General features: G+C 37.8%; 1 protein-coding gene across 2 annotated transcripts in view; it reads left to right on the top strand.

The window, feature by feature from the left end:
* LOC103096141 (protein FAM170B-like) overlaps positions 1-21730 on the top strand; it is a 269561-nt gene that overhangs the window by 121446 nt on the left and 126385 nt on the right. Inside the window, exon 7 of one of the 2 annotated variants that reach the window (XM_056810155.1) lies at positions 3293-6036. The exons of the other annotated variant lie outside the window; for it this stretch is intronic. The gene's annotated coding sequence lies outside the window, so the exon portion shown is untranslated. Of the gene's footprint in view, positions 1-3292; positions 6037-21730 lie in introns of those variants that run through there. 2 annotated transcript variants of the gene reach the window in all.

Here is a 21730-nt window from a genome sequence, read left to right as displayed (position 1 = left end):
GGTGGGGGGCAGTGCCTATGGAATCAGTTTTCTGTCTCATTGGTTCCTTGGTTCTTTAACTTCCTCTTTCTCTGAGGACTCATCTATACCTGAATTTACTTGGTGGTCTTTGACCTGAGAGATGATGTTAAACAAAGCAACATAATGAAGAGAAAAAATCTCTTAAAATACTAGATTAACAGAAGAAGAAATAGAAAACTTCTCAGAAAAAGAAGTTGAACAAGCCATCAATGAACTCCCTAAGAAAAATCCCTGAGGCCAGATAGATTCACAGGTGATTTCTATCAAACATTTTAAAAATAATTAATCCCACTACCATACAAGTAATTTGGGAAAATAGCTGTGAAGAAGGCATCCTCCTTTTACAACACAAATACGGTAATGATACCTAAAGCCAGGAAGAACGAAAAAGGAAAAAGAAAACTATTGACCAGTCTTTCTAATGAATATTGGTTCAATTTTTAAAAATAAAATACTAGCAAGGAGAGGATTGTAATATGCCACAAAGATCATTTACCATGCCCAGGTGGAATTTATGCCAGGAATGCAGGGCTGGCTCAATATTAGGTAAATATTTGTCTCCAACAAGAAAATCAACAGAAATCCTATGATTATTTCAGTAGATGCAAAAAAAGCCTTGAGCAAAATACAGCATCCATCTCTATTAAAAACATTAGAGAGATAGAAATTAATGGAGATTTCCTCAAAATGTTAATAGTACATATCTAAAACCATCAGTTAGCATCATCTGTAATGCAGATAAACTAGACGCCTTCCCAGTAAGATCAGGGATAAAACAAGGATGACTATAATAGCCACTTTTATTCAGTATTGTCTTAGAAATGATAGCTATAGTGATAAGAGAAGAAAATAGAATAAAATAAATTAGAATAGGCAATGAAGAAACAACTTTACTCTGTAGACGATATGATGATTTACTTACAGAATTATAAAGAGTCAATGAAAAAACTAATTGAAATAATTAAGGACTTTAGTAAAGTTACAGGATATAAAATAAATCCACATAAATCTCTTGTCTTTATATTGCCAACAAAGTTCAGCAAAAAAAAAGAGATAGTAAAAGAAATTCCATTCAAATTAACTGTAGATAATATAAAATAATTGACTATCTGCCTGCCACGACCAACCCAAAATAGTTTTCACAAAATAAAGTCAGATCTAAACAATTGGAAAAAATGTCAATTGTTCATGGATTGGCCAAACCAATATAATAAAATTACAATCTTACCTAAATTGTTCTACTCATTCAGTGCTATACCAGTGGAATTGCCCAAAAAATTATTTTACAGAGCCAGAATAATAAAATTCACATGTCAGAACAAAAGGTCAAGAATATCAAGTGTATCAATTTTTTAAAACTGTGGAGAAAGTTGGCCTAAGAATACCAGATCTCAAACAGTATTACAAAATTTTAATCATCAAAACAATCTGGTAAGAAATAGAACAGAGAATCAGTGGAATAAACTAGCTATGTAATACATAGTAGGAAATTATCAGAGTTATATAGTATTTGATAAACCCAAAGACCCAAGTTTTCGAGACAAGAAAGCACTATTTGACAAAAACTGCTCAGAAAACTTAAAAAAGGTATGGCAGAGGCTGGGTATAGATCAAAATAGATATAAATAAGATTTAGATGTAAAAAGTACTTCCATTAGCAAGTTAGAGGAACATTGAATTATTTACCTGTCAGATATATGGATATGGGAAGAATTTATGACTAAGCAAGAGATAGGAAGCAGAACAGAATGTAAAATGGATAATTTTGATGATATTAAACTGATAAAAAGATTTTGCACAAACAAAACTAATGCAACCAAGATTAGAAGAAAAAGAAAAAGCTGGAGAAAAAATTTTATAGCAGGTATCTCTGATAACAACTTTATTTCTCAAATATGTAAAGAACAGAGCCAAATTTATAAAAATATAAATAATTCCCCAATTGATAAATGGTCAAAGGATGTGAATAAGCAGTTTTCAGATTAAGAAATCAAGGCTATATAGAATAGCATGAAAAAAATGCTCTAAATTGCTTTTGATTGGCTATGTACAAACTAAAACAACTCTGAGCTTCCACTCATACCTATCAGATTGACTAGTATGAAAGAAAAGCAAAACAAATGTTGACGGGGTGGGAAAATTGGAACACTAATGCACTGCTGTTGGAATTATGAATGGCATAATTCCTAATCATTCAGTTAACTTTTTCTTTGTCATTTGATGCATACACATTAAAGTACCAACATTATTTCATTATCTACAGTCTGATTCAGATGATGATCATAAGATGGCTATTTTCCCTCCCTTCTTTCATGTTTAAATATTCTTCTCATGTAAGCCAATTTTTTGCATGATAAATTTATCACGCTTCTTTCCTTTCTTTGGCCCTTTTATTTCATTTCTTAAATTTAGACAAAACCGTAGTCTATGTGTTAATGCTGCTTACCTCCCTTAGTTTATACCCCTGAAAAGTGGTAATTTGGTAGAAACCTTAATCTCTTCTCATTTTATTTGAATGTGAGAGCACAAATTTTAAAGTTTTCTAGTTTTCTCTTGACTGCTGTGCTTGTATTTAAATATTTCTTTTTGGTTCTCATCTTTTTCATCAGGAAGACTTGAAAGTTCTTTATTCTATTGCAAGCCCATTTTCTACCTGTCCCTGCCATAAATTTAACTTTTGCTGAGTTATTCTTGGGTATATACCTTTATCTTTTTTTTTTTTGGTCCTCCCATCTACTATCTGGGCAAGTTAAGTTACGCCTTGATCTCTGTTGTTACTTCCTGATTCTCCTTCTATTTCTATCTATCAGTAACCTCTCTTCCTTTGAGGTTCATGCTATTCATATCTGCCACCCAATAAAAATCCTGGTAACTATTATCTATAGATTCTCCTGTTTTCCCCAATGAGTTTGGTACATGAATCACAATTTTTCTCTCCTCCCCTAGTCCTGAACTTATGGGACTTCAACTTACAAATTAACTCTATCTAAAACACCCTAAACACTCAATTCTTCAACCTACTCACTCCCCATAAACTACTCATCCACTCAACCTCAACCTCACACAGATGATCATGCCTTTGATTATGCTATCATCTGCAAATGTACCACCTTCATGTTCTAAGAATTCCAAAATTTTCTTGCCTGACCGTATATGCTTAAATCCCCTAAAAAAGCCCACAAACTTTTGCTTCAACAACATTGTGGCCTCTAATCCCCTGAACTAACCTCTCTTTCTATCTGTTATCTCTCAACTTGTCTCTTTTTTTTAGCTCTTGCAAGCTTCAAGTTCTGAAGTATTTGATCAAGGATAGAACTGAATTTCTGATGCCTACCTAACCCAGACTAGAAGCACTGTGGAGATCTCAGATAATACAGAGCTGTCTGACCCATGCTTCTGTTTCTGGTCCCTCTCCACCCCACAGAAGTACATCAGAGATCTGAGATATGGATAGAATTGACCACTTCTGGCTTTCCAGACTCCTCTGTACCATCTTCCTCCAGAAGGGCTTCCATCCAGTCAAGATTTGGAAAAAAGAGTATCAACAGAACCTCGTAAAGACTTGGAGAAACTTTGCACCAAGGAAGCCAGAGTTATCTCAAAGAAATTAACTTTAATTTCTACTTGTCTTTACAAAATACTTTGTTTTTTTATCCCCTGCAGATTAGGGGGATAGTTGAGTGAAATGGGTCCTGCAGAATTGAATTATCACCTCTTACAAAACATCCACATAAAATAACTGCCTAGCCTTGCCTATTCTACTTTCTTTGCTGTGACCCTATTGGTGCTAGATGAGAATTTTCATTGCTTTTTCAGTAGGTATCTGAAAGAGATAAGACTTGTCTCTAGCTTTCTAGAGAAATTATCTGTTCCCAAGTTCTGCCAAACTCATTTTGTCCATATTACAATGATCCCTCACCTATTAAGGGAGTTAAGTTCCAGAGACATCGGTGATAGGTGAAAATCCGCAAAGTAGTGGTGTTTTATATATATGTTATGTATTTATGTGTGTGTGTGTGTATTAAAAACTAGAAACTAAAAACTAGAAACTAGTTTCCCAAACAAAAACTGAAAGATATATGGAGTTATATTTTTTTTTCAGATAAACTGACCACACAATGGCTCTGCTTTGTCCTTTTCTTATGAGCATAGAGTTCCTTCTCCTGATCATTGTGGGTGAATCCAAATTCCTCAGGGAGTATTCCACTCCCCTTCCATCATCAGAGGAGTTGTTTCCATCCTCTGACTAGGCACATCTCCCATGCCTACAAATTCTCTCCACCTCTTACTATCCTAATCTTTGTGATACTGAATTTCCAGCTGCCTACAAGGAAAGACACCTTTCCTTCCCAAGTCCATTTCCCTTTTCCTAATCTCCATTTACCTCACTCCTCTCTTTCCTTTGTTATTTCCAGCTCCATCCTCTCTTTCCATTATTGTCTTCAAAATTCTTTCATCATAATTCTAAAAAATTTTGTTATTTTAGATCTTTTCCCCCCTTTATTATTTCCTTCCTTTGGTACTCATAGAAACCTAGTTCTTTCACCCTTCTGTCACTGCAGATGACATTGACCATACCCAGCACTCATTGCAGCTTGCCTCATATTCCTCCACACACTCTTAGAGGAGGAATTGGAATGTTCCTTGCCCTGAACTTCCAGATTCTCCCTTTGTTGCCAAGATTTTAAGTCTTTCCAAACTTATTATCCAATTCAGATCCTAGTGGTAGCAATCTACTGGTTGAAAGGATTACTAGGTATGAATTACCATGAGAAAAATGATGTTGCTACTGTCAACTAGAAAAAAACACAGAAGTATTAAATAGTCAAAATCACTCTTTAATCAAGGGAAAAGGGGTTAGAGCTATTAGTAGGACAACAGAGCTGCTTCCCATGAGTGCACAGAGTCAAGACACCCTGGTCAACTCCTTCAGGAGGAACAAAAGAGTTTGGGGAACTCTAGATACCACTCTAGATGACCTGGAGGCTTGGAGTGAGAGGGACAGTTGATTGACTTTACAATGGTGAGAAAGGAAAATGAGGAGTTCCAGAAAGGAATAACAGTGAGGGGCTTGTGCCCTACAAAGGACACAAAAGGGAAAGACTCAGCCCAGGGCTGGGTCACCTTGGTAATGGACCTTAGCCTAGGGGGAGAAACCATTTGGAACAAAAGGCATGCTTAATATTGGGTGGGAATAGCTGTTCCCACCCAAACTACCAGGAAGTTCACTGTCTGGTGAAGAGGGACCTTCCCTCAGGGGAAAACCTCTCCTGTGACAAGGTCAAAACCTGGGGTCTCTACACAAACTAAATAAACTGGGAATCTCTATATTTCCATGTTGACACCACACTGAATCTTAGGCAAAAGCATGGGTTTAGTAAAAAACAACATATTATTGCAAAAGAATTTTCTTCTTGTGACAATATCAGAAGATCTCATGAGTTAACCAATCCTGACATAAAAAAGAAATGGCAGATCCTCCAAATTTCTAAAAAGACCATATTTTGTTTTACTGGTTGAATAGACAATTAACCTTTTGTCTCTTCTAAAGGGCTTTACATTAGATTCCCAGTTAGCATTTCAAACAACCTTGGATTTAGCCCAGACTCAAAGGCCCCTCCCTTTCTCCTCTCTCTCTCCATTATCTCCTGTCACAGTGCCATAAATGTATGAGCTTTACCTGTAATAAGAATTTGACTAACCTGTATTTAGACCAGACTTTGTATCTTAAAATTATTCCTTTGAAGTAGCTATTTGTTTCCCCCTCTCTGCTACTAATATCCATCATGTATCAATGTGTAATGGTTTTCCTAATAAATATCTCAAGCTAGAGCATTAGCTGGAGCACCCTTTTCAACCCTCTCTTTTGACTCCCCATTTCTTTTTTACTATATGTTGCTCCTTCAAGTCAAAGAACCCTACTTAGAACTGATTGCACAGGCCACAACACTGGTCCCATGTCATTCTCCCCCTGTTTGGTGTCTGATTTTTTTTAAACATTTTATTTGGTCATTTCCAAACATTATTCATTGGAAACAAAGATCATTTTCTTTTCCTACCCCCCCCCCCAACCCCTCTGTCAACTAGAAAAAACACAGAACTATTAAATAGTCAAAATCACTCTTTAATCAAGGGAAAAGGGGTTAGCGCTGCTACTACGACAACAGAGCTGATTTCCAAGACTGCACCGGAGTCAAGACGCTCTGGTCACCAGCCCCTGGGAGTGCCACCGACTCAGGATGGACTCCGAGGAACAAAAGAACTTAGAGAACCTATATACCACTCTAGATGACCTGGGGGCTTTAGGATTAGAGGGACAGTTGATTGACTTTACAATGGTAAGAAAGGAAAATGAAGAGTTCCGGACAGGAATAATAGTGAGGGGCTGGGGCCCTACAATGGACACAAAAGGGAAAGACTCAGCCTAGGGCTGGGTCACCTTGGTCATGGACTTTAGCCTAGGGGGAAGAAACCATTGGGACAAAAGGGATGTTTAATATTGGATGGGATTAGCTGTTCCCACCCAAACTACCAGGAAGTTCACTGTCTGGTGAAGAGGGACCTTCCCTCAGGGGGAAACTCTCCTGTGACAAGGTCAAAACCTGGGGTTTCTATACTTAGACTAAATAAACTGGGGATCTCTAGATTTCCATGTTGACACCTCCAATAGCTGATGCATGATTCCACTGGGTATCACATGTGTCCTTGATTCGAATCCATTTCCATGTTGTTGGTATTTGCATTAGAGTGTTCCTTTAGAGTCTCTCCTCAGTCATATCCCCTCAACCCCTGTAGTCAAGCAGTTGCTTTCCCTCGGTGTTTTTACTCCCACAATTTATCCTCTGCTTGTGGATAGTGTTTTTTAGATCCCTGCAGATTGTTCAGGGACATTGCATTGACACTAATGGAGAAGTCCATTACCTTCGATTGTACCACAGTGTATCAGTCTCTTTGTACGATGTTTTCCTGGTTCTGCTCCTTTCACTCTGCATCACTTCCTGGAGGTCGTTCCAGTCTCCATGGAATTCCTCCACTTTATTATTCCTTTTAGCACAATAGTAATCTATCACCAACATATACCACAATTTGTTCAGCCATTCCCCAATTGAAGGGCATCCCCTCATTTTCCAATTTTTTGCCACCACAAAGAGCGCAGCTATGAATATTCTTGTACAAGTCTTTTTCCTTATTATCTCTTTGGGGTACAAACCCAGCAGTGCTATGGCTGGATCAAAGGGCAGACCGTCTTTTATCGTCCTTTGGGCATAGTTCCAAATTGCCCTCCAGAATTGTTGGATCAATTCACAACTCCACCAGCAATGCATTAATGTCCCAACTTTGCCACTTCCCCTCCAGCATTCATTACTTTCCTTTGCTGTCATGTTAGCCCTTTGCTGTCATGTTAGCCAATCTGCTAGAGATGTAGAGCACTTTTTTATGTTCTTATTAATAGTTTTTATTTCTTTAACTGAAAATTGCCTATTCATGTCCCTTGCCCATTAGTCAATTGGAGAATGGCTTGATTTTTTGTACAATTGATTTAGCTCTTTGTAAATTTGAGTAATTAAACCTTTGTCAGAGGTTTTTATGAAGATTATTTCCCAATTTGTTGCTTCCCTTCTGATTTTAGTTACATTGGTTTTGTTTGTACAAAACCTTTTTAATTTGATATAGTCAAAATTATTTATTTTACATTTTGTGACTCTTTCTAAGTCTTGCTTGGTTTTAAAATCTTTCCCTTCTGAAAGGTCTGACATGTATACTATTCTGTGTTCACCTAATTTTCTTATAGTTTCCTTCTTTATGTTCAAGTCATTCACCCATTCTGAATTTATCTTGGTGTAGGGTGTGAGGTGTTGATCCAAACCCAATCTCTCCCACACTGTCTTCCAATTTTCCCAGCAGTTTTTATCAAATAATGGATTTTTGTCCCAAAAGCTGGGGTCTTTGGGTTTGTCATATGATTACTAGCTGTGTATTTCCCAGCATTTTGATTTCTGCTCCTGTTCCTGCCTTTTCTTCTTTCACTATTTCCTTCTTCACCAGTGTTTGCTTTTAAACAGTCACCCTTGTTCCCACCCTTATTTTACTTCCCTTTCTACCCTCCTCCCTTCTTATTCCCCCCCTTATTTTCTCTGTAGTCTTTTTAAAATTAAACCCCCGCCCCCACCCTCCCTTGTACTGCTTCCCTCCCCACCCTTCTACTCCCCTATAGGGTGCAAATCTGTTCTCTGCCCCCAATGGATTGGATTGTTTTTCCCTCTTTGAGTCAATTTCAAAGCACGTAAAAGTTGAGTATTTCCTGTCTCCAATCTCTTTACCCTTCCAGTGTATTAATGTTCTTTCCCCTCCCACCATGAGCTTCTTTGTGACATATAAATTTACCCCCGTTTGTTTCTTTTCCCATTTCTTTTAATATTAACTTATTTTTAAGCTCTAGTTATATATATATATGTATATATGTGCATACTCATGTGTATGTATTTATGCATGCATATATCTATATACCTATTTATGTCTTGTACTTTCATCCTATATAGTTTGTTACTGTTCCCTCTAAGTGTACTTCATTTTTTCAGTGGGATGCAGCCAGATCCTGCGTTATCCTCACTGTGGTTTTGTGGTATCTGAATGACTTCTTCTTGGCAGCTTGTAATATCTTTTCTTTGGTCTGATAGTTCTTGAATTTGACTATAACATTCCTGGGTGTTGTCAGTTGGGGATTAAGTACAGGAGGTGATCTGTGGATTCTATCAATCTCCACTTTTCCCTCTTGTTTTAGGATATCGGGGCAGTTTTCTTTAATAATTTCCTGTAATATAATGTCCAGGCCTTTTCTTTTGTCATGGTCTTCTGGTAGACCAATGATTCTTAAATTGTCTCTCCTTGAACAATTTTCTAAATCCTCTATTTTGTGAATGAGATGCTTCATATTTTCCTCAATTTTTTCACTCTTTTGGTTTTGTTTTATAGTGTCCTGCTGCCTTGTGAGGTCACTTGATTCTAGTTGTTGTATTCTGGTTCTTAAAGACTGGATTTCATCCTTGGCTTTTTGGTCATCCTTTTCATTTTTGGTCTGATTTTCTTTGGAGGTCATGTTTCATCCTCTTTACCTCATCTTTCATTTCCTTTTTCTCATCTTTCATCTTCTTCACCTCCTCTTTCATCTGCTTTGCCTCGTATTTCATCTCCTTTGCTTCATTTTCCAGCTGGTTGATTTTGGCTTTCAAGACACTATTTTCTTGTTTTAGTTCAAGTGCCTCTGTTTCCAGATGACTTATCTTAGTTTTTAAGTTCTTTTCCCAATTGTCTTCAGCCTCTCTTAATTGTGTTTTTAATTGCATTTTGAGTTCTTCCAAAGCTTGTATCCAATTTGCTGGGATTTCTGATTTTTCCTTTGCTGATCCCTACCCCTCTGTTTCATTCACTCTTTACTAATTCTTTGCTCATTACCTGTGCAGAAGCTGTCTATTGTAATTTCTTTCTTCTTTTTCTGTTGTTTGCTCGAGTTTATCCCTTCTTTGCTTTCCGTATTTGTCTGTGCTCTTGCTCCTCTAATTTTTTTTGGTTTGGGGGCTGTCAGTCTCCCCTCTTGGAGTTTTGTCAGATTTCTTGGTACAGTCTCTAGGGGAGGAATGTTAGCTCCTCTGTCCTCTGGAGGCTTTCAATCTGATCAAGTTCAACTGGGTTGGGCTGTATGTGCTCAGAGGCCGGAGACTTCTGGAAGGCTGGGCCGCCCAGGCTCTCTCCTGTTCTCTCCAGCTGCTTCTCTGCTGTCTGCAAGGTTCCCCAGTGCCTTTGCCCGCCCTGAGGTTCCTGTCCTTGCCGGAGGCCCTGCACTCTAGGGGAGAAGGGGTCCTGGCCTCCCTGAGCTCTGAGGAGTCCTGATGGGACTAGGTTCAACTGGATTGATCTGGATGTGCCCCAAGGCAATGGTGAGACTGGAGCCAGATGGAAGGACCCAGCCATCGCCACAGTCTCTCCCTGGCTTCCTCCTCGCTGTCCATGCTGGATGCTCCTAGCCCGGCGCCCCATTGCTCACAAGGTAGACCCTCCGAACCAGCACATTTGCCCACCCAGAGGTTCCCACTGCTGCTGGGGGCTCAGCCCTTTGGGTTGGGGGGGAAGAGTCCTGGGACCTTCCCTCTGCCTTCCCCTTAGACCAGAGTGTTCTTGGATTCTGGCTTTTTGTGGGGGGGGGAGTACCTTTTGATTTGAGTCCTGAAGGAGGGTTCCCTGCCTCTGTCCTGTTGTTAAGTTTGAATTTCAGTTTCCAAGAGCATTCAGTTTGTGATCGGTAAGGAAGGGTTTTCAGAGGTCTGAACTTTTTCTGCTTCTAAGTTGCCATCTTGACTCCGCCCCTTGGTGTCTGATTTTTAACCTTTTTCATCCTTAATGCCTACCATATACTAGGGGACTTCAACATTTATATTAATAGACCTTTAAAGAATCTAGCCTCCCAGGGGCAGCTGGGTAGCTCAGTGTGTTGATAGCCAGGCCTAGGGATGGGAGGTCCATTGGTTTAAATCTGACCTCAGACACTTCCCAACTGTGTGACCCTGGGCAAGTCACTTGGCCCCCATCACCTAGCCCTTACCACTCTTCTGCCTTGGAGCCAATACACAGTATTGACTCCAAGATAGAAGGCAAGGGTTAAAAAAAAATACAGCCTCCCACTTCCTCAATCTCTAACTCCTTGTGATATATTTCTCTACTGCATATCTGAGATAAAACATGTTACAAATATAGTCACAACTCATCACCCACAAGTGTTCCACTTCCTGATCAACAACTATAAATACTCATTGTCTAATCATGACTTCTTATTCCATATTTTACTGTCTTAATATTTCTATGCCATTCTTTTTCAAGACAATGTGACAGCCAGTACAAAGGTCCAGAGACAAATATTTTCACTGAACATGTTTTCTCCTCCGATAAAATGAGAGCTGTGTGAGAATTTTGTTTTTCATTTTAACATATTTCATTTTTGTTTCATTTTAGTATTTACTGTTTGCCAATTTGCAGGAGACACCAACAGTATGCCTAAGGTGAGATTCAATGTGGTCTTTACTGAGTGTGCTGCAAATGTGGCTTCCTTTTAACCCAAGTTCATACTTTGAATGTTTATGATGCTCTGAGGTTGAGTCTGTGTACATTGTGACTAATTATTAGGGTGTAAACACATCTAGTTCCTCCTGATATAGTGAGATGGGCAGAATTTTTAAGACCACTGTCAATATTTCTTGTTGACAACCACACCACCTTGCACACTTTTAGAGAGCATTTGAATACAGTAAATTTTTTTCTCAAGATAAGCTATAGTAAGAAAGGGGACAAGTCAAAGCCTAGAACTAGGACATGTGGTTAAATGAGCAGGTAGGGAATATATTTTACTTTAGCAAAATGACCAATTGAGGAAGAAGAATTATACCCATCATTGTAAAAGGGAGAGATCATGGAGCATTATCACCTTTGAATGAAATCATATTTTAGCCTTCCAAAAGCCAATATGGAATGAGCATCCAGGCTCTGGCATTTAACATAGACAATATTTTTAGAAGGTATGGCCTTCTGTGCACTAACACTTTCTGTACTTAAGTCATCATCTCAATAATGAATGTTTTCTTTTTCCCTTGTATCAGGCTATTTTAGCCAAAGCATAAGGGACTCTTACCTTATCCTTTAGAGGAGATAACTGGTTTCATCCCAGCAAAGACCCACCCATTAGAAATTTCTTAGAAGCAGAACAATTGGATTAGAGGGATTTGTGCAAACAGTAAAGTATACAGAGTTCAACATTTTCTTCATCTAAGATTCAGTTTCCAAAGAGTGTTAATTAAGCAAAAGGAAGAGGGGAAAATGGGAGGTGAACCTAAAGGTAAAAAATATGAGTTCAGACTTTGGGAGGAGTTTTGTGATGATATTATCCTGGGGGAGAGAAGCTCATAAAACAATACTATCTATCCTGGTAAAGGTACCCCTGAATTATACTTTTTTAACCCCTTACTGTGTATTTTAACCCCAATACTGTGTATTGGCTCCAAGGGAGAAGAGTGGAAAGGGCTAGGCAATGGAGGTCAAGTGACTTGCCCAGGGTCACACAGCTAGGAAGTATCTGAGGCCAGATTTGAACCTAGGACCTCCTATCTCTAGGCCTGGTTCTCAATCCACTGAACTACCCAGCTGCCCCCTGAATTAAACTTTTCTGATAATTGATGACAAAAAAAAAATCTTCCTTTCCATTCCTGCCATTTTTATGTTAATGATACCACAATTTTCCCAAGAACTCAGACTGAAAATATCAAATTTTTTTGGTTTTGCCACAAACCACATAGTGTCTCTCTCTGTTTTTAATCTAACTTTTCCCTTTCTAATTCAATTATCCTAAGCCATGTCCTGATTATATCAAGTCTGAATTATTACTAGCTTTTATCATATCTGGTATTTATGTAATACATTGTTTTCAAAATACAGAGATTTTATCATTTGCTGCTAAAAATACTTGTGTAGCATGAAAAGCAGGAATTGTGCCCATTTTATAGATGAGGTAAGCAGTCTTCAAATAAGTTGAGTGACTTTGTATAGACATACCTCTTAATTGGAAGAGCTTCAACTAGAATATACTTCTTCAGTCTCAGTCTAGTGGATTTTCAAATGACTTCACATTGTCAAATGATCACCACTTGCTAGAGTATATGTTTTAGAGAGAATTTGTTGGATAAGCTAGCCTCTAAGATTTCTTCCAAACCTGGTAGGTCTGATCCAACCTATTATCTTTCAGTAATACTATAGACTTTGAGCTCTTGTTTATCTATTGTGAAATCACAGTTTTAATCCTGTCATCAGTCATCTTCACCCGCCATCCCACTAGACTAATTTCTAGTGATATTAATTTTATTCATCTTTCACTTTCCTCAAATTCTATTCCTGATTACCCTGGATTACTTTGATCTATCCCTCCCCTAATTTCAGAGGCATCTTCTATTCTTGTTACTTTTTTTTTTGTTTTGTTTCATGTCTCCAATGATTTTGCAGGTTCAATTCTTGTGAATCCCCCATGATTATGAGTACTAATGATTCAGTTAAATTTTATATGCATTGATTCATCATCTAAGGAATAAAGAGAGAGTGAGCACAGAACAGGAGAATGGGTACATTTAATTAAGCACCTGGTTCTATTTATTATATTCTATATACTGAGCCAAGTACTTAGGAACACAAATACAAGCAAAAAAAAAAAGGTTCCTGCTCTTAAGGGGACATTTCCTTCTAGTAGAGGAGCTGAAAAGAGGTGGGGAGGTGGAAAAGTAATCTTTTGAGTTAAGGACTGAGCCAAGGTTGAAATGAATGTGACTACTATAAAGAACTAAGTCAAATTTATAAGATTATAATAGGTCAAATGGCCAAAGGATATGAATAGGCAGTTTTCAGATGAAGAAATCAAAACCAACAATAATTATATGAAAAAAATGTTCTTAATCCCTCTTGGTTAAAGAAATGCAAATTAAAACAATTCTCAGATACCACCTCACACCTATCAGATTTGCCAACATAACAGTAAAGGAAAATGATATATGTTGTAGGAAGTGTGGCAAAATTGGGACACTGATGCTTGCTGGTGAAGTTGTGAATTGTTAAAGCCATTCTGGAAAGCAATATGGAATTATGCCCAAAAGGCTATAAAAGAATGCATACATTTTGATCCAGTGATACCAGTACTAGGTCTGTATCCCAAAGAGATTTTTTAAAAATGGGAAAGGACCTTCTTGTACAAAAATATAGCTACTCTTTTTGTGGTGACAGAATTGTAAAATAAAGGGATATCTCACAATTAATGAATGGCTGAACAAATTGTGGTATATGATGGTCATAGAATACTATTGTATTATATAGAATGATGAATGATGAGCATAACCAGGAAAACATTGTACAGAATAACAGCAATATTGTAGAATTGTTACTTCCATAATCCAGAATAATTCTGAGGGACTTATGAAAAAGAATACCATCCACCTCTGGAGAAAGAACTGTTGGAGTAGAATTGCAGATGAAAGCATATGATTTTTCACTTGTTTATTTGGATATAAGTTTTGGGGTTTTGGTTTTACAAGATTATTCATTTAAGTGAATAATCTGGAAATATGTTTTGCATGATAATACATGTAGAACCAAGGTTAAATTGCCTGACAAGTGCAGGAGGGGGGAGGGAAGAAAGGAGGGGAAGACTGTTTGGATCATATAACTTTAGAAAACTTATGTGGAAATTTATTATATGTAATTGTTAAAAGAAATAATAGATTTAAAAAATTGTGAAATGAGCATGACTACAATAATAACTGCTTTTCAAATGAAGATTCCAGGCCAGGAATGAACTCAGCAGAGAAAGAGATTGTAGAGGAGCCAGTGTTAGAAGGCTTCTATTGGATGGAGGTCCATGCAGTGAACTGCGTTTTGAATTTATGTTAGTGTAGGGGGAGATAGAATGCTCATATCAGGCATGACCTTTGACCTAATGAAGCTTCTGTTTTTAGGGATATATGAAAAATCATGGGACTAGATGGTTTCTGAGATGATTTGATTCTGTGGCATTCACATAGATAAAGTGATATACATAAAATTCATGATTAGTGCATTAGATATTTTCAAAACAAAAGTGCCATATAAGGGAGAATATTGGCATGGGACATTTTAACACTAGACAAAGGGTCAGCAAACTACATCCTGTGGGTCAAATCTGGTCCACTGCCTGTTTTGTACAGCCCCGCTATAATTTTAAGTAAAGTTTTTTTACATTTAAATATAAAAATCATTATTAGCATCTGATGGGCTAGTGTCTATCAGATCATACTTTGCCAACCTCTTCTCTAAAGGACTTTAAGACCTAACATATTGTAAGAATATAACATCTAACTATGGAAATATTTGTTAAGATTAATTTCTAAGGTCTGGAGTAACGTAAAAACCTGGAATTCTCCTATCTCTATCCCTTAAAATCCCCAATTTCTTTCAAAGTTCATTTGAAATACTATTGTCAATATTAAGCCTTTCCTTCTCAAAATTATCTTGTATTTATGTAGCAACCCTTTTGGGAACTTTCTTCAATTTGTCTATGAAAATCAGATTCTTTGAGGGACAACTACCAGGTTCAAGATACTCTGTGGGTTTACAATACTAAAAATAGCTTATGAATCTCAACTGATGCATTTCACTTTCTGTAGCAAGTCACTGCAATTAGTTCAAAGAAAGGAATTTCCTGGAATAGTACAGTAAGGCACATGTGTTTGTATGTATGTATATGTACACTCACCCTCTCAAGCTGCATGCCACTCTCATCAACCTTGATCTTATCTCCTCCGAATGCTTCTGGACACTACTCTGCTGATACCCTAGGTCAGTGATGGCAAACCTTTTAGAGATAGTGCCAGGCCTCACCCCCTAGACCGAGTGCTGTGATGGCCTCCCACCAGAGACTGCCCTGCCATGCCTTACCCCCCTTTACCCCAGACAGGGGAGGGAGGAAGTACTCCCATTGGGCTGCTGAACAGAGGGGCAGGTGATAAGAGATGTATGTGGAGAGGGGGAGGAGAGTGGCCCAAGCCCTCTGCTCCCCTCCAGCTCTGATGCCTGTGAGCTGCCCACCTACCCCCTGTGTATTCCCTTTGAGCTGCAGGGCAGAGGGGTAGGTGATGTGAAAAAAATGGCCTTATTCTTGGGGGTTGGGGAGAGCAGTTCTGCCCAAGGCCCTCTGCCTTTCTAGTAATGAACTCTGGGAGGAAGGGGAGGAAGGTATGCCCACAGAGAGCGCTCTGTATGCTATCTTTGGCACGCATGCCATAGGGTCACTATCCACTGTTTTGGATTTAAGGGTGTACCATATTCTTATAGTTAGCTGTTTCAGAAAAAGCAGACACCTTTCCCCTAGAGTAGGAAAAAATTTTCCCTGTTTGGCTCCCTCAGAGATCTTGACCTATAGAGGAGATTACTAATCCTAGAATGCTATTGTCTTTGGGTCTAACTTAACTATCCTATTTCACCCCCCTTTTCCTCATAAGGCAAGTCCAAGATCTCACTCTAACTTAAGTTAACCTATAAAATTTCAAAAGTTGTACACCTAGAGACCAATCTTAGGTATCAAGCCCTTTACAAGCAAAAGACAGCAGCATCTCAGAAAGCTGTCATCCTCAGATGTAACCTTTCCCTCCTCCCTATACCCTATGCCCTGCCCCCATTTCCCTGTATAGGCAAGTCCAAGATTTTACTTTAAATCTAAGGGATTGACCAATACATTTGCTACATTTGTATATCTTCAAGCCAGGCCATAATCTAGGCAATGGTCATTTCTTCCACAACCAGAAAAACACTCTGGTGTTCAATATTCTCCCAGTGTCTACTCACAGATTTTTCCCAGTTATCCAATGTATATGTGTGGGCAGAAAAAATTGAAAAATAATACAGAGACAAGCTCTCTCTTTTTTTTTTTCACAAAATGCTCATTGAATCCTAAGATTTTCCATACGCAAATGCTGCCACACATAAAACTTGAAAAGGGAAAAATCTCAAAGGGGTTTAACCCTTAATGATAAAAAATCTGTGATTTTTTACTTTATTTCCCAGGATCCACAATAATATCAATGTCCCTGGGAAAAATCTGGGAGAGTTTAGGATTCTCATAAAATAAAAATTCAACATTCTAGACTGATGCTTAAGCAAGCAATTTATTAACAGGGTAAGGTGAAGGGAGGCAGGTCTTGGGTTAGCACCTGGGGCAGCCTCAAAGAAAACAAGAAGCAGACAAGAAAGTTACATGATTATATATATTAACAGAGAGAGAGGTGCAGTATCATTCCCCACTCTGAAGATGACCATGATCCCCAGAGATCTTGATACCCATTCTGGCAATAGGAGGGGACTTCCCTAGGACTTCTCCATAAGACTAAGAATAACTCCTAATTCCCTTTGGGCATCTGCAGGGGGATGATTTCCAGTAGGACTAGGAATAGCTGAGATCCTCTTGAGAAAAAGGGGTGCCAAAATATTTTGTAATGCAAAAATGAAGGTTTTTACAGGAACTGAGAAGGGGATGTAGGTAGGTGCTGAGGAGACTCAATTGTACCAAGGTCAAAGAGCTCAAGATTTTTAAATACTAGTGTCATTGTATGGATACTGATATTTGCTGAGAATAGCTTGACATGCAAAGATTGCTGTTTCTAAAGGTCACCAGAGAGCTATTTAGCTTAATAAGCTCAGAATTTGGGAATTATCTAATAATTTTTATATCATATCCTTATATAACCAATAGCTAATAATAAATGCTTGTTGATTGGTTCATTGGTACATCTAGACAATTGGCATTTAGTAAGTACCTACTATGTACCACACATTGTGCTAAATATTTGGAAATAAATAAAAGCAAATATATGGGTGCTTACTGCCAGATGGAGGAGACACCATGCAAAGAATGCATATTAAATAAATGTGAGGTTATCTCAGAAGGAAAGTACCAGTAGGGACCAGCAAAGGCCTCTTGTAGAAAGTACACTCTGAGCCAAATTTTGAAAGAAGCCAGGGATACCAGTAGAGAGGTGAGAGGAAATAAGTTTCCAGTCATGGGGGACAGTCAGTGATAAAAGTGCAGAGTCAAGAGATGGAGTCTCCTATGTGAAATATAACAAGTTTCTTTGTCACTGCTTCATGGAGGTATGCTTTCATGGAGAAGAGTAAAAAGACTGGAAAAGTAAGAAGGGGGCAAGTTGTAAAGGACTTTAAAAAAAAGCAAAAAGTTTAGATTCAGTACACAGAGGTAAAAATCTGGGGCTTCTTAAATTTACTGAGTAGGGAGGGTGACATAGTCAGGCTTTTGGAATAGATTGGAGCAGGGAATGACTTGAGACAGAGAGGCCAACCAAAAAGCTATAACAATACTTATACCATAGAGATAGTTGTGTAAGTGTAGAGAAAGGATTTTAAAAATTTCATGGGAAGGTCAAATCAATAATGATGCAGACATGTGCCAGAGTTCTGACATTGAGAGAAAAAAATAGAGGGATGGAGAGATATAGATATAACAAAGCAAGAGCTAGATAGAAAGATGCATGAACTCCATTTATTATGATAGAGACAAACTTTTATGAGAGAATTCTGTTAGTCAAGTTGTACATGCATTGGTGAGATATCTGCCTGTGAAATGCCATAAAGTTCTTTGTAGGGGGTTGATACAAGAGGTCTGAAACTTTCTCAGGAACAGAACATAAACATCTCTTAGTGTCTTACGAAAACACTTCCCAGTGAGCCTTGAACATTTCCTCAGATAAAAAAGTTTGCTGTGACAACTCAGCTTTATACATGACCTTTGGCTGAGAGCAGCAGTGCCTCTTTGTGAGAAATTCAGACCTTGCCAACAATTTCAGTCAAGCATGGCTGCTTTCCTCTATGGGTCTAATCCCCCTTTTAAAAAGTTTTTATTAAATTTTAAAAGTTATATTTTATTAAAAGGCTGTATATGTCATGCCATGTAGACAGTTTCATAATATTGTTAACATTAACATTGAGTACAATAAATTGTAATAAAAGAGAAAAAAATTTTATACATATGATTGTAACAAAAACAAATGATTTTTACAAAATCTGAAACAGGTTTCCAAAAGGATTAAAAGACTGAGTATAGATTGATTTTTTTTTTTTGGCATTAAGAACCTTACTGTCTTCAATAAAATGTGTCAATACAAATAAATTTTGTATATTAAAGTGTTACTGGAGTGCCATGCTCCAAGAATCTCTTCAATAGTCATAAAATGGAATATGGCAGCAAAAGAACATTTATAAGCCATTCATTGTCCAGTTCTCCTGTCACTGACCTCATTAGGCCTTAGGCTGCAGCTTTAAACAAGGTTTCAGCACATATTTTTTGTGTAGCTAAGTAAATAGGGGTCCTGGTGGCTAAAGCTCTTTGTAGTCGACTTATACAATGCATTAACTTGTTTACCTCATAGTAGTAAAGAATTATTCGTCTTAATTTCTTCAGTATTGTCAAAATATGTCAGGGGTCTCACCCAAGGTGGAAAAGGTAGATAAACTCAATGCATAGTTGCTTGTGTCCCTGGCATGTACAACCATTACCATTTATTAAAAGCATCATTTTAAGTGTCACATTGTGCCCTTAAGTCTGTACCATAAGCTGTATGTGCTAGGGCTTTGGTCCCAGTTGGGCATCTCTGCTTCTCTTGTCTTCTTTCTGGCTGGTGGTCCCTCAGCTCAAGACTCCTCAGTCTTTCTATAAAATGAGGCACAGGTTCTCTGGGATGCCCACATTGACTTCTCAGCCAACTTTGAAAAAAATACAATTGACCTTTCTGCTCCAGGTTAATAGTTGATTGGGGTCTTGTCATTAATTAGTTTAAATGTTTCTCCATATAACTTAGTCCCCACTCCTTTTGGAGTCATGAAAATGTTCTCATTGTTCTCATCAAAGATTTAATTTAAAAATTGAATGTGAACATGACATTGTCTTTGACCATCTTCCACCATTTTATTCATTTATAAAAAAAAAAAATCCCAATGGTGTGATTCCCATAAACCTTTTTTCTTAAATGACAAAAAAAAATTTTTACACATTACAGTTAAGAGAAAATTTGTTCTCTTAGTGTTCTGGTTTCATTCATAATCTCAAATAAACTTCCTGTTTTTTGCTTACTTATTCTTTTTTTTTAATAAACATTATTTTATTTGGTCATTTCCAAACATTATTCATTGGAAACAAAAATCATTTTCTTTTCCTCCCCTGCCCCCCCCCCCCACCTCTCCCATAGCTGACGCATGATTCCACTGGTTATCACATGTGTTCTTGACTCAAACCCATTTCCGTGTTGTTGGTATTTGCATTAGAGTGTTCATTTAGAGTCTCTCCTCAGTCATATTCCCTCCACCCCTGTAGTCAAGCAGTCGCTTTTCTTTGGTGTTTTTACTCCCACAGTTTATCCTCTGCTTGTGGATAGTGTTTTTTAGATCCCTGCAGATTGTTCAGGGACATTGCATTGTCCCTAATGGAGAAGTCCATTACCTTCGATTGTACCACAGTGTATCAGTCTCTGTGTACGATGTTTTCCTGGTTCTGCTCCTTTCACTCTGCATCACTTCCTGGAGATTGTTCCAGTCTCCATGGAACTCCTCCACTTTATTATTCCTTTTAGCACAATAGCATTCCATCACCAACATATACCACAATTTGTTCAGCCATTCCCCAATTGAAGGGCATCCCCTCATTTTCCAATTTTTTGCCACCACAAAGAGTGCAGCTATGAATATTCTTGTACAAGGTTTTTTCCTTATTATCTCTTTGGGGTACAAACCCAGCAGTGCTATGGCTGGATCAAAGGGCAGACAGTCTTTTATTGCCCTTTGGGCATAGTTCCAAATTGCCCTCCAGAATGGTTGGATCAATTCACAACCCCACCAGCAATGCATTAATGTCCCTACTTTGCTGCATCCCCTCCAGCATTCATTACTTTCCATAGCTGTCATGTTATCCAATCTGCTAGGTTTGAGGTGATACCTCAGAGTTGTTTTGATTTGCATCTCTCTGATTATAAGAGATGTAGAACACTTTTTCATGTGCTTATTAATAGTTTTGATTTCTTTGGCTGAGAACTGCCTGTTCATGTCCCTTGCCCATTTATCAATTGGAGAATGGCTTGATTTTTTGTACAATTGATTTAGCTCTTTGCAAATTTGAGTAATTAAACCTTTGTCAGAGGTTTTTATGAAGATTATTTCCCAATTTGTTGCTTTCCTTCTGATTTTAGTTACATTGGTTTTGTTTGTACAAAAACTTTTTAATTTGATGTATTCCAAATTATTTATTTTGCATTTTGTGACTCTTTCTAAGTCTTGCTTGGTTTTAAAATCTTTCCCTTCCCAAAGGTCTGACATGTATACTATTCTGTGTTCGCCTAATTTTCTTATAGTTTCCTTCTTTATGTTCAAGTTATTCACCCATTTTGAATTTTATCTTGGTGTAAGGTGTGAGGTGTTGATCTAAACCTAATCTTTCCCACACTGTCCTCCAATTTTCCCAGCAGTTTTTATGAAATAGTGTATTTTTATCCCAAAAGCTGGGTTCTCTGGGTTTGTTGTATACTGACCTGCTGAGGTCACTTACCCCGAGTCTATTCCACTGATCCTTCTTTCTGTCTCTTAGCCAGTACCAAATTGTTTTGATGACCTCTGCTTTATAATATAATCTGAGATCTGGGACTGCAAGGCCCCCTTCCTTTGTATTTTTTTTTTCATTGTTTCCCTGGATATCCTTGATCCTTTGTTCTTCCAAATGAACTTTGTTATGATTTTTTCTAAATCAGTAAAAAAAAAAAATTTGGAAGTTCAATGAGTATGGTACTAAATAGATAAATGAGTTTGGGTAGAATGGTCATTTTTATTATATTGGCTCATCCTACCCATGAGCAGTTAATGTTCTTCCAATTGTTCAAGTCTAGTTTTAGTTGTGTGGAGAGTGTTTTGTAGTTGTGTTCATATAGTTCCTGTGTTTGTTTCGGGAGATAGATTCCTAAGTATTTTAATTTGTCTAAGGTGATTTTGAATGGGATTTCTCTTTCTAGTTCTTGCTGCTAAGCTGTATTGGAAATATATAGAAATGCTGATGACTTATGTGGGGTTATTTTGTATCCTGCAACTCTGCTAAAGTTGTTGATTA

The sequence above is a fragment of the Monodelphis domestica genome, chromosome 1, assembly GCF_027887165.1.
Source record: "Monodelphis domestica isolate mMonDom1 chromosome 1, mMonDom1.pri, whole genome shotgun sequence".
Taxonomy (NCBI): domain Eukaryota; kingdom Metazoa; phylum Chordata; class Mammalia; order Didelphimorphia; family Didelphidae; genus Monodelphis; species Monodelphis domestica.
This window is presented reverse-complemented; position numbering and strand designations above follow the sequence as displayed.